This window comes from Passer montanus, unplaced genomic scaffold, assembly GCF_014805655.1.
Source record: "Passer montanus isolate IOZ18808 unplaced genomic scaffold, ASM1480565v1 scaffold10, whole genome shotgun sequence".
NCBI lineage: Eukaryota > Metazoa > Chordata > Aves > Passeriformes > Passeridae > Passer > Passer montanus.
In genome coordinates, this window is record NW_024356505.1 from 8612711 (window position 1) to 8625563 (window position 12853).

At 33.3% G+C, this 12853-nt stretch overlaps 1 protein-coding gene across 6 annotated transcripts in view; it reads left to right on the forward strand.

The window, feature by feature from the left end:
• Positions 1-12853, forward strand: part of TBC1D5 (TBC1 domain family member 5) — a 316631-nt gene that overhangs the window by 53337 nt on the left and 250441 nt on the right. For 5 of the 6 annotated variants that reach the window (XM_039703278.1, XM_039703288.1, XM_039703293.1 and 2 more), the window contains exon 3: positions 11761-11915. The exons of the other annotated variant lie outside the window; for it this stretch is intronic. The gene's annotated coding sequence lies outside the window, so the exon portion shown is untranslated. The remainder of the gene's footprint in view (positions 1-11760; positions 11916-12853) is intronic. 6 annotated transcript variants of the gene reach the window in all.

The following is a 12853-nucleotide window of genomic DNA, read 5'->3' on the forward strand; positions in this document are numbered from 1 at the left end:
AACAGAAGAGGTTGCACACAAGTTACTTTGTGGCAGAAGCCTGTCTGATGGAGAAGGCAGGTAACGGGCCAGAATGGGATACCTATCTGCTGTCAGACTGCCTTAAATCAGCATTAAACTGTCATGCTTTTTTTAGAGTGTACAGAAATGGCAAAATTTTTGTAGTTTCTTTCCTTACGCTTCAAGCATCCTCATTTATGTGTTACAAGAGACAATAGTTATGAAGTGAGAGTACACACAAGATAGACACAGTTGCCAAATCAGTCTCTCTGGTATCTTAATGCCATCAGCTTATACTGAAGTCTGAAAATATATGACCAAATCACTCATTAATTTCTTGAGAGTGGTTGAAGAGTAAATACCATCGTTCAGACTGTGTTTTCCAGCATGATGTTGGAAAGTTCTCAAAAAAACTAACACAATATCAAGGAAATGGGTATCTAGGAATGCAGTAATAATATTCTGCTTTTTCTTCCACCATCTTTCTTCTAATATTTTATATTTCAGTACCTCTTGGGAATTTGCTTTTTTAAGTTTTTTTCCTATCAAAAACAAGTGATTAAAAAAACCCCACCCCTCTTTCATTTACTTAACCAGATTCTTCCATCTGTGATGGTTACAAAATCCCATCATTGCTTTGCGACTTGACTGTTCACTTGGTGAGTTTCAAACCTCTGTTACATTTTTATGTGCAGAAAATTGTAATCTGGGAAATTTTACTTTGCAGGCATATATCTAGTTTTGAAAGGAATAAGTACAAATTAGGTCTTGATTTTAGTCACAAATAAAAGGGCAATATTCTAAGGTTTTTTTAAAGCACCCAATGACAATTTTCAATCTCCGTGGAACAAGAATTTTATGATGGTTCTTTTCATTTATTCTCATCTGATGACATGAAATTGAAGAATAAAACATGGAGAAAACGGACCATAAAAAACATGGTTTGTGGGAATATGACCTACTTTCACAAAGTCACTATTTCCCTCTTCTTTCTCTTATATGAGAATTTTTTTTGTAGGTCACACATACTGTCAAATATCTAATATGATCCCCAGATTAGTAGTGTTGCCATTCCGCTGGTCAACTACAGAGATGAAGCTATTTTAACATCTATGTGGTGGTTGTACTAAGAGGAGTTGCAGATTGATGTACAGTTAAATTACTGTACATCATTAAATTACTATTTGGTGTAGTTAAAATTATTTATAAAAGTGTGAAAAAGTAATAGGCTGTTCCTTGTGAGTTTTTAGCCATTGGTTATTAGTAAGTTTAATTTATCCTCAGTAAAATGAAATTAAATTACATTAATGAGTATCTCGGATGAATGTAAATGTGCTTCAATTAAATTGTTAAAATACAAAAGAAAAGGGGATAAACAAAGTGAAAATATTTAATTCATAGATACCTGTATTTTGGTTTGACCTATGTTTGTTAAAGGCAGATATGTTTGTCATTCTGATGAAGATGCATTTCTTCTTACCTTGCTGTTGACAGAATCTCACCTACTTTTCCCATTTATTATGATAATAGTCTACCAGATGTCATATGTCACAGCCTAGTGAAGTTGTCTCTGCCTATTACCACTTACACATAATGTGCATTCTAGGTTTTCTTTCCTTAATTTAGAAAATTTTATATGCTCTTTGACATCCCCTGTTTTATTAGTAGAAGAATAGAGGCAAGCTATTTAAAATACTTGAAAGCAAGTTTAGAAAGAGTATTTTATTCCCATTTTAAATAAAATTATGTTACAAGTCTGCCTTTGTATGGATGGATAACCCGAATCTCATACAAATGGTCATACATTTTAAAACTCCAGTAAGTTATGCTGTGCAACTTTTGTTGAAAACTGCCTGTTTCAGTGGGCAGATATATAAGTAAGTCCAAATAAGAAAGGCTGAAAACACAAATTACTGTATTTGTGTTATGGATACATCTAGTGATAACAGCAACAGAAATCACATATCTTTAGCTAAAACATAAAACTGGACAATAGTCTTTCTCAAAAGAGTTACAATCTACAGGACAGGATAATCTCTTGCATGTATATACAGATAGGAGAGGAGTCCAGAAAAGTTTTAGCACAGATACAGCAAGCTGCCTTTTGGTTGAAGGTGTAGCATTGTACATCCCTGTGTGTTAACACCTTATGGAATTCATACCACGCTTGTGATGGTGGGAACCTCATGGTGCAGAAGAAGTGGAGCTACCTGTGAAAGGACAGCCAGACTAGGGAACTAGCACTTTTCAGTTGTGCTGGAAAATCTTACTTCCATGCAAAGCTTTGTTCTGAAAAGGTTCATATCTTGAAAGATGAATATTTTCTACAAGTTTGAGCTGTGTTCATTTTGCATTATGTATCAGCAAAGAAGATCATGCTGACTTCTCATTCTTATGGTTTTGTTTTTATGTTTACAAAGCTTTGTACTGAAAAGGTTCTCATCTTGAAAGATGTATATTTTCTACAAGTTTGAGCTTGAACACTTCTACAAGTGTTCATTTTGCATTATGTATCATCAAAGAAGATCATGCTGACTTCTCATTCTTATGGTTTTGTTTTTATGTTTGGGTGCTTTTTTCGTGTTAAAAAAAGGTAAAAGTGCCCCCTAGATTTATGGATTTTTGTGCATGCATGCTAGAACTTACAGGATTCCATTTAAGATACTCTTTTTCTTTCAAAATCAATATTCAGAAGTTTAAAGACTTCTTTTTTTTTGTCCAGAGGAACAAAAACATGCAACAATCAGCAATTTAATGTCGTTTGTTTTCTTACATTTTACTGTGGAATTGTTGATACATAAGGGTAACTGTTGCATGACCATACTTTGTTCTTCCACAGTAATATTTTAGATGAAAGAATGAGTTCTCTATACATTCCTGCAGGGATCATTGCAGTCCTTAAAGCTGCATTATATAATGTAATATAGATGAATATGACAAAAGTGTCAACATAGGAAACTTTCGCTTGAGGTAGAAGAAATCAATATAAGGCCTGACATTTTTCTTTTATATTTGCAATATCTCTGCAACCAGAATTGACCAAGGCACAGAATATTTGTAATTAGACTGTCCTGAAAAAAAAAATGAAATAAAAAGTGGGTCACTGTCTGAAACCCATATTGTACTCCTGAAATTTCTTTCAAAATTAGTTCTAATTTCTCATTCATAAAAACCCAGTACTTAGGTTTAATTTATATGCCTTTTGAAGACTGGAATTTTTCAAGCGACTGTATTTTAATTTTAAAATTAAAGCAAAGGAATATGTTAAATTGTAAAGATTAATTTTCTGTAAAAGTCAAACAAAACTGAAACTGTGTATGTTCAATAGGAATCCCTCTTTTATTGAAATTATCTGTCAGATGTCCATCTTTGTAAAATGAAAAGTGGAACAAAAAAAAAGGGGAGAAATTTGTATAAAATAACTGATTTCTTGGATTGTTTTCCTCCTCTCTCCTTAAACAAAATGTAGGTAACAAATCCCAGTTCTGCTGCAGTCCTGTTACACTGAGCAAAAGGCAGACTTGATGCATAGAAAAAAAAATTGTTCAGTCTTATGTTGAGAACATTTTTCTAAGTGAGCAAAGCCTATATTTAGAAAATATTTCTACCTTTCTATAGCAAAGACATCTGAAGTATTTATACCAATTTTAATAATGGGGCATCAAAAAAGGATATCTTTAGGCTAATGGAACAAATATGGACTAGTTGATGAGCTGCCTGCACTTCAGAATTCAACACTTAGACATGATTAGAGAATGTATGCATTTTCTTCAATCTGGAAGCAGTAGCAAGTTTAATAAAGCTGAAATGACCGTCAGTTTTCTCTTTTTACAGTCCATAATGCCAATTAGACAAATATACTTAAATTTCTTACAAAGGCCTAGATCTCAAATAAAAGAAGCAGTTTTTACAGCATTTAGAAATAATTCTACTGTGAGTTTTGGTTTAAACTTGTGGTGTAGGCTTGTGGACTCTGATCTGTCTCCAGAGCTTTTTATTTTCTTGTGGTGTTAATATGACAACATAATTTTATTTGGTCAAATTTATTTTGTAGTGTGATTCTTGCTCATTTTTTTATCCAGATGTGTTATACATAAACACCAGTAATACAGTTGTTGATGTTTTTCAGCAAGTACAGCACTTCATGTGCTAATATCTGAATTAGCAGAATATATTTTAAAGTAGAATCAATAATTTCATATAAAATAAGCCATTTTTAATTGTTCAATCCTACTTCTTTATTAAGAACGGCTTAATTGTTTCATACTTGATCACTTTGTCTACAGATTATCACTTTGTGTGTTTGTAGTTTGCTACTTGTTGCTCAGCAATAACATCTCTAAATCCAAGGAAGAAACAAGTATACAGATTTATTTTTATTCTTGCATTTTGTTTGTGTTTCACTCATTTGTTTTCATTTTATTGGGCCAAATAGGCCAAAGAGAAAACTATGACTTTGTATGCAAAGAGATGAGATTAGTTTGATTATGAATTAATATAATTTAAAAAATCTGAATTTGACTGTTATTAAAGATGAAATTTTAAAAAGTACTGTCATTGACACTCATTCAAAAAAACATATTTAATGTATTGTCAAAACGTATAATTTCCTTTAAAATAATCGCCAGTCTCTGAGCACTTTTTACTGAGAATAGGTATAATCTCATGTGTTGTGTAATCTTACAGATTTTAGCTGAAGTCATTCCTTTGCCTTATCAGAGCTGGCTCAGCTACAGGGAGGTGGAGGTGTGCTTCTGTGCAGTGGTGGTTTTCTCCTGAGCAGAACTCCAGCGTTACCAGTTCCTGACAGCTGCAAGCCAGCCTCTGGGCATCTTGCTAAATTTTCAAATGTAATTATACAGTAGACTTCCTTTAACAAATTCTGTGTTCCCCGCTATAATTATAACAGCTCTTGCCTCTAGCCTGTTCCTTATCTTACAACCCACCTCCGTATCTCCCATTGCTGGATATCCAGTGTTATCCAGTAGAGCTGGTGGATCTAGAAAAACAGTTTATTCTCTCTGCTGTCTTTCATCCATACAGGAGATCTGTTTCTTCTGGTCCATCATACTCAAATGACATGTCCTTTAAAGCTGAAGATTGTCCTCTCATTCACCAAAGAGGTGTTGATTAGCATGCCACTTTGATTTTTCAAACAATTTTTCATTGTTATTACAGGACAAGGGTTAAGGAGTTATCATTAAATTGAGAGCTATCCATGAAGTGGGTGAAGAAGCCAGGACAAGGAAAGGAGGTCCTCTAAAAAAAACTTTATTTTCATGCTGTGCAGTTCAGGATATAATTTCTTTCTACTTTTTGTGTGGTAGGTTTTCATGTGTTCATCCTCCTTTTAAGAACACACATATAATGCAGTAATAAAAAAAAAAATCAGTGATGCTTCTTTGGCATTAAATGCTATGTAATTTTAGCCAAAGAATGATGAAACAGGAAAAGTTACCCACAGATATTCTCAATCTAATACTGGCTCATGACAAGGAAATTTAAAAACAACTATGCAGAGTAATAATGTAAGAGTAATAATCTCCTGTCCACCTGTCTGTTAGCAAGGGGAGTGCTGGGTTTCCATATGGAAATCTGAAGGTAAGAGATAAATAAGAGAAAACTTATGCTGTTGAAGATGTGCAGAGACACTTTTCCTTTTTGTTCAGTTTCTTACTGCAGTTGGCTGTGGTAGATGGACGGGCATTGAAGAACTGTATTGCCTGGAAGGTGACAGATATCACTTTTCAATCTGTCCTGCAGCAGGATCAAGTGCATTGATCAAACCTTTTCTGAGAAGCTTCAGTTTGTGTCATACCCCAGCACTCCTTGAAGTCATGCTCCCATTGACTTTCCATAGTTTGCCTACATCTTCCTTAGAATTATGATGTCCAAAACTGGATAAAGTACAGAAAGAGATGGAAAAAAGTTATTTTCAGTTGTTCAATGCCGGTGCTGCCACATGTGCTACCACTTGTGCACACACCCAACCACATGCACTTTGTGTGCTTGTCAGTGTATTTTGGTGAGATGTGTTTTTAAAAGATTCAACAAAATTTTCTCTTTTGATTTGTATTCTTCTCTATTCATTAATGCCCTGTGTAATGGTTTACTGCTGGTCCATTATGTGTTCATATCTATGATGAGCCTTTTCTAAATGTAGAACTTTTGATTTGTATTTATTGATTTCTAATTATAACTTCCATTTTTCAAAAGCATTTGGAAATCTTTCCTTTGAGGTGCTGCTAGTTTCTACCAACATTCTATTATGAAAATACAAGACAGAAACAGATGAAACAAATGTCTCTAAGTAACATTTGTAATGTATGTGTATGGTTTGAGAGAACTGTTAAAAATAAATTTTTTAGAACAATTGCTCTCTGATTTCAATAGTTTTGTGTCCAGTTTATGATTACGTCAGGACAGTATTTTATGTGGGAGCAACCATGCAGAACATGTTTAAAATGTCTCTAATCTGAAGTTTGTATCACATCACTGATACCTCCCATCCATGAACCTGGTTAGCAGTGAAGTCATTCAGATGAATTTGAACGGATCAATAATTTTTTTCTCTATCTTCTTTTATCTTCTTGAATTTTTTTTGTGCAATATTAGGTTCTAGAATCTTTTCAGGTTTCACTGCTAGACTGTAACTTGAAGGTGGGGCTTAGGCCCCCTGAGGGGAGACTGGAGAGGACTTGTTCTAAGTTTGGTTGATTGGTTTTTTTTTCTTTCTACTTCTTTTGATTTCCCTTATTCTGATCTTTTAGAAATAATGAGACAACAGATGTTATGTCTTTCTCCATAATTTCAGCAAAACTTTTCAGGTTGGTGTTTTGTTTTTGGTTTTTTTTGTTTTGTTTGTTTTGGCTTGGTTTGGTTTTTTTAAATTCCTTTTGTTACTTTATTTCCTTTCCTTGTTTGTAGCAATGGCATGTGTGTCTTGTATCACTGTATGTATCATTGATCACTGGTACAGGACATGGATGAAAACTTTTTTTCCAGTGAGACAAGCTGACACAATGTGTAGAAGAAATTGTCTTTGTTTTTGCATGTTTTGTAACTTCAGAAAGGCACAGTTAGGCTCATAGCAGTAAGATTTCAAAGGTTACCATCAGAATATTGTGTTCCTTTGTCACAGCTTATATACTAGGTGGAATGGCAATAAACAGGTCAGTTCCAAAAGGAAATGAGATCCAAAATTTTGCTTCTCTGAAATGTAAGATTAGAAGTGATTACATAGTAAAATCATCATTGTAGCCTTTTGAACTGCCGGCCATTAAAATGGGTCTGGTCGGACATAGGGGACTTTGTCCTGGGCTGTTAAATCAAAATATAAAATTACCTTGAATTTCTTACAAAAGGAAATCCTTTTATCCTGAATGACTTGGACTTTGGTATTGGGTAGGATGGCCTATGAGTGGCCTTTTCTTGGTGTTCAATAAATTTGTGTGTGACCACTTGCTCTTCTCATATATTGCAAGATGGAGAATTTCACCCTGATATAAAGCTACAAAATTAGGAGTAGTGAAAACAGGGTGGAATTTTTTCAGGTCTGTCATATAAGCTGTGCCCTGTTGCCCACCAGCAGAGAATGAGAACAGAATAATTGTTTATACCTATTGATACTGTCTCTTTAAAATTCAGTGTTTTATCTTTTACCTTTCAGTTTGCTTTATAGGTCACTTAATTTTTGTTACTTTCCTTTATTATGAGCTAAGAACAGAATGTTGCTGAATATGCTAAAATAGATGTATATTTTTTAAGGTTGGCATTTAAGCAGACAAAGAATCATGCTTAATGCTGTTGTGATAATAAATAGTACTATAATTGATTGTTGATAGAAACCCTTAAAATATGTTTTTATGGTTGAAATGTACTTTGGATAAACAGTGTTCAGTTTGCCTATTAAAATAATTCACTGTATACCATGGTTTCTTTGAGTATTAAGGAAGTAGGACTTTTCCAACAACAGTAATTGGTTGACACTGCTTGACCTTAATGCAAAGCTACAGTGTTTAATGAACAAACGGAGGGAATAAAGTTTTGATAAATAAGGCAATTTTCGTGAAACCTTTAGAAATATGCTTGAAGTCTTTTAGTGTTAGATTGACGGTTTCTCCTTTTGTGAAAAGAATAAGTGAATAATTTAAGGCTATATTTCATGTTTTCAGATCTTCATTCTGTCATATAAATAATAGACTGTGAAATGCAGCAGCTCTTGCATTCACAGATTTAATAGACCTGTACAAGAGTGTATCTTTCTTGGCTTCTGGCATCTTAGAATGCTCCTTTGTGTGTATGTATACCTGAAAAGCAATGCAAAAGTGGGACTCTCTTCAGTAACCAAATTCCATACTTTAAACAAGCCATATATTCTGTTTTTAAAGGAATTGTTCTTCTTAAAATACTTTCATTGCATCTGGATGTCAATGTTAGTATTTTTGGGTTTTAATTCTGTATTATGGTGCACAGATATCAAAAAAGCAGCACATGGCTATTTGAAATTAAAGTCTAATTTAAAATTTATTTACTTTAAGAGAGTGTGAAAAGAATTCAGATTTGAATCCCTCAGCATAAGTCTTTGAAATACCACTGCATCTTGATGAGAAATTAATCAAATGTATTTACTAAAATAGTGAAATATCAAGATAATTTGTTTACTACATGTATTCTTAGTTCTGTAATTTTTTTTTAATAGAGACAGTATTGAGGGAGGAAGAACAGACAATAGTAAAATCAGACTAGTTTCTTTTCTTTGTTCCCATCCCCTTTTCCTCCTCCTGCCCTTTGGTTTAATGTGTTTTGAAAAAAGAGTGAAGTAAGGCTTACTGAGAACATGTGGCAAAGCATTGGGATGTTTTCATGTTCTCAGTCTTCCAAGCAGAATGTAGTTGTGTGACTAGTTGACCATGGGAAGCAGAAATGCTTCTTTGAAAGGTATGTACTATTGTACCTGTTTTGTTACCTTAAAAAAGTAGCTTCTCTAAACACTTCCATTTAGAGGTTTAAGGTGGATTACCTGTGTTTGCTTCCTGATACCTACTCCTTTAAACATTGGAGTAATTCTAGTTGTTAGGAACCTTCTACTAGCATATGATACTGAACTCCTGCTTTCCTCCATCATATGTGGCAATGGAGGTTTTTGTGTAAGTTAGGAAATATCTTTATTTCCTTACTTTATTAATTTATTTAAGACTTTATTCGTATATTCATATATTAAGACTATATTCATATATTGAAGACTGTTTTCTGTAAATGATGTTCAAGACATCTGACAGATGGTCTGCATTTGTGATGGTATTGATTTATGCAGTCCTCATGTAGGTTTCAGAAATGTCTAGTAGATATCCTTCAAAATGAGCTGTCTACATGAGGATGCCATCACTTTTCCTAAAATACAGGCAGATTCTGTTTGTACTTACTAATAGCTCATGTAAAAAGTTACTTTTTCTTATTTTTCAAGAAAAAGAATCTTTATATCTTTCGTCATGGTAATAAAAATCTTAATGTAATATTCTATTCTGTTTTGTAAGTTACTCTGGCTACTTATTAATGTCTTCATCTTTTTTCATTTTCTGAGATGATTTTCTTCATATTCACAGTAAGTCCATCTTTTTATTTCAGCTGGCCAAATGCTCCAATGGAGATCATACTTTTCCCATTCTCCCTAATCTATCTCACTTGTTTGTAACTCAGAAAACATCAATGCGGGCATAGGGACCATTTTGCAGTCTAACTTGTTGAAAAAACTGTCAAAACTGTATGAATCACACAAAAATCTTTGTGCTGAACTGGTGTGAAATACATTGTCATCACCTCTCTTTTCAGAACTTACACAGAGTAATATTTTCTATTTATTTTGCTGCGTGAACATTATTTAAGCCATTAGCTAGGGATGTTTCTGTTGTTTCAGTAAGAATTGACAGAATAAGTGTTTTAAATATATTGATGTTATTAAACCAACCAGTCAACTTGGGTCCACCTGTGACTGAGTCGGCTTGTGGTACTCAAGCAGTGCATTTGTTATTGTTCATTGTTGCTTCAGTACAAGACTGTGGTCTCACTGTAGTAGGTCCCCTGCAAATATACACATATAGAGTTTGGGTGGAAATGCAGAAAGGAGGGTATAAAAAGCAAATGAAGGCAACGGGAAGGTAGAACAGCAAAGGATGCTTTGCTACTGGCTAAATGGACACATTTGCTAATGCTGATGATTTATTTTAGATTCTGAAATGGTTACAGTTCTTTATTTAGGCAGTGTGGCTTTTTTTCTTTAATTTGTTAACACCTATAGAAATTAGAAAGAACAGTAGTTATGACAAATGGACTATGTAATTTGAAAATTGTATTTTGTCACATGTTTTAGTCACAAAACCTAGTTGAAATCAATTGTCCAAACATTCACTTAACATATTAATAAGTAATACAGGAATACTCTAAGCCCTCTTGAATTAGATATATTACATCTTGTTACAAAATTTAATGCCAGACTTAATAACTCAAAGTATGCTCTAGAATAAAAATACATTTATGTGCTAGTATGTGGTAATTAGAATGCTAATCCAAATTACAAGAAATACCCCTAAACCCACTATTCAGTTGGAACTGTTTTATATACTCAAGAGTAGACAATTACCTTTAATTTAATTTCTTACAAAAGAAATACCTTTTTTTTTTTTAACAAGTCAGTATGCTTTTTGTGGTATGTTTCTAAATATTACAACACTGTAATATTACAGTCTCAGATTACACTGTAATCTGACAACATTGGTCAGATTTCAGGAGCTTTTTGAGTATTTACCTGCAAAATCACTGTCATTTAGGACTTTTATAAAAATGTCTAGATGGTTGTGTTCTCACATTTCCTGTTGAAAACACTATAGAGAAACAGTAAAGTACCACCTTTTCAAAAAGGGAAGATGGTGTTTCCATTTCAACACTATTAGCTTTGCATATTTGTAACAGGAAGGATTATTTTAAAATATAATTTTATCCTGCCATGAGTAGACTTCAGTCATGTCATAGTTGCTGAAAAATTCTGCATAAACATATTTTGATGAGGGTTTGTTTGAATTTTTTTTTTGTGATTTTTTGTGATTTGAACAGTTAAAGGAGAGTTAATGAAAGATAGATGGCTGATCAGTTGCTTATGTTTCATTCGTTAAATTTTTCTTAGAACCATAACCTTCAACATTTTTAGTGTGAGTGTGTTTGTAACCAGCTGTAGTATGCTGTTGAACCTTATACAACTTCTTATGGTCTTATCAATAATGAATGAATAACTTTCTAGAAAATAGGTCTAAAATACCAAATTACAGAAATTTGTAAGATACATGTTATTAAGAAGTTCATTCACATGAGGAGAAATTGAAATAATGCTGAGAAATATCCAAGAGTCACATTTGATAAAAATTTGAGGTTGAATGCTGAATAAGTCTCCATAATGTTCAAGTTGTTAGAGTTGTTTGTCTACCATTATTGTCATCTTAAAAATAAATAAATTAAACCACATTAATTTACTTTACATGTTGTTTCTATCTCTCCTGATTCATGATTATGTGAAATACAGTACTTACTTGACTTGAAAATACTTAAGCTAATTTCAGTCCCTTTTGTTTTTGTTATATTGAAATGTCCAGAAGAAATTCAGTGTCTTATGTCTTGAATCCTTAACTTGAATCTTGTTAAATCAAATAAAAACCTCAAACTATTCTTAGGATTTTTTTTTCATTAAGTATATTTATTCTCCATCTGAAGGTCAAGCCCAGAAGTCTGGTACCAGGATTGCCATTCCAGCTTCCTCCTTGCTCCTGGTGGCTGGGGCATATCCCAGTGCTATTTGCCTGTTGAATGTGTAGAGAATATCCTCCTGAAGACAGCTGTCTCCTTTGTGTTTGAGCACCTGCCCCTATGTGAGTTAATTCTTCTGTATTTTTTTTAAAGCAAACTGACTCTGCCTCATTTTCATTAATGTCATAGTTAAACATTTAACATTTATAAAAATGTTTGTGATGTGTCTCCTGCAGTTGTCCAAAAGCTATTTTCTTACCATTTCTGTATCAAAAGAAATCTTACTTTACAAACATAGGTTCTTTTCTCCCCAGTTTGCTGCATTAAATTTTAAAAGACAAGTGAAAATAGTGACTGTAGTATTTGGTGTTAAAACTGACTGATAACTGTATTGCAGTCTGCTTCCCACAGAACTGGTGGAACATGGACTGTGTCAGTGGGAGCATTTCTTTTCTTTCTCCCATAATATGCCCTAAGTCCCGACCTGAAGGGGCAATTCACTCTCTAATTTAAACCTCTCCTTAACATTAACAACATGGCAGTGTTTAGTAATGATACAGTGTTTACTGTTAAAGACTTGCCAATTTGGCCTTAAATAGCTAGACTATATTACTTCAATTTGCCATATTCCCTCTGTTTAGTTTGGAATTACCTTGCAAATGTTAAGGTGATAGTATTGAATTGTGTAAAGGAATTATAAATTGGAAATCCTAGAAATGCAGATTTAAAGTTCTAGTGTTGATCTATAGAAACACACTAGTTCAAGTAGTTAAAGGTCAGTAAACTCATTTTAATAGGTACTTTTTTTATTTTTACTGACTTCCATCAGTGCCTTTAATTAGTTATTTTTCCTTCCTATTCTCTGGATAATTTAAAACTCCTTTCTGAAGTGATTTTTTAAGACGTATATGAGCTTGGATATGTAGTTTCTGTACCTTTTAAGTGTAGTTAGTTTTTTCCAGTGTTGCAATAAAGTACAGAACACTATGCAGTACATTAAAGAAATAGAGCCTATGCATCAGAACAATTTTCATGCCTCACTCAATTCTTAATGTAAATT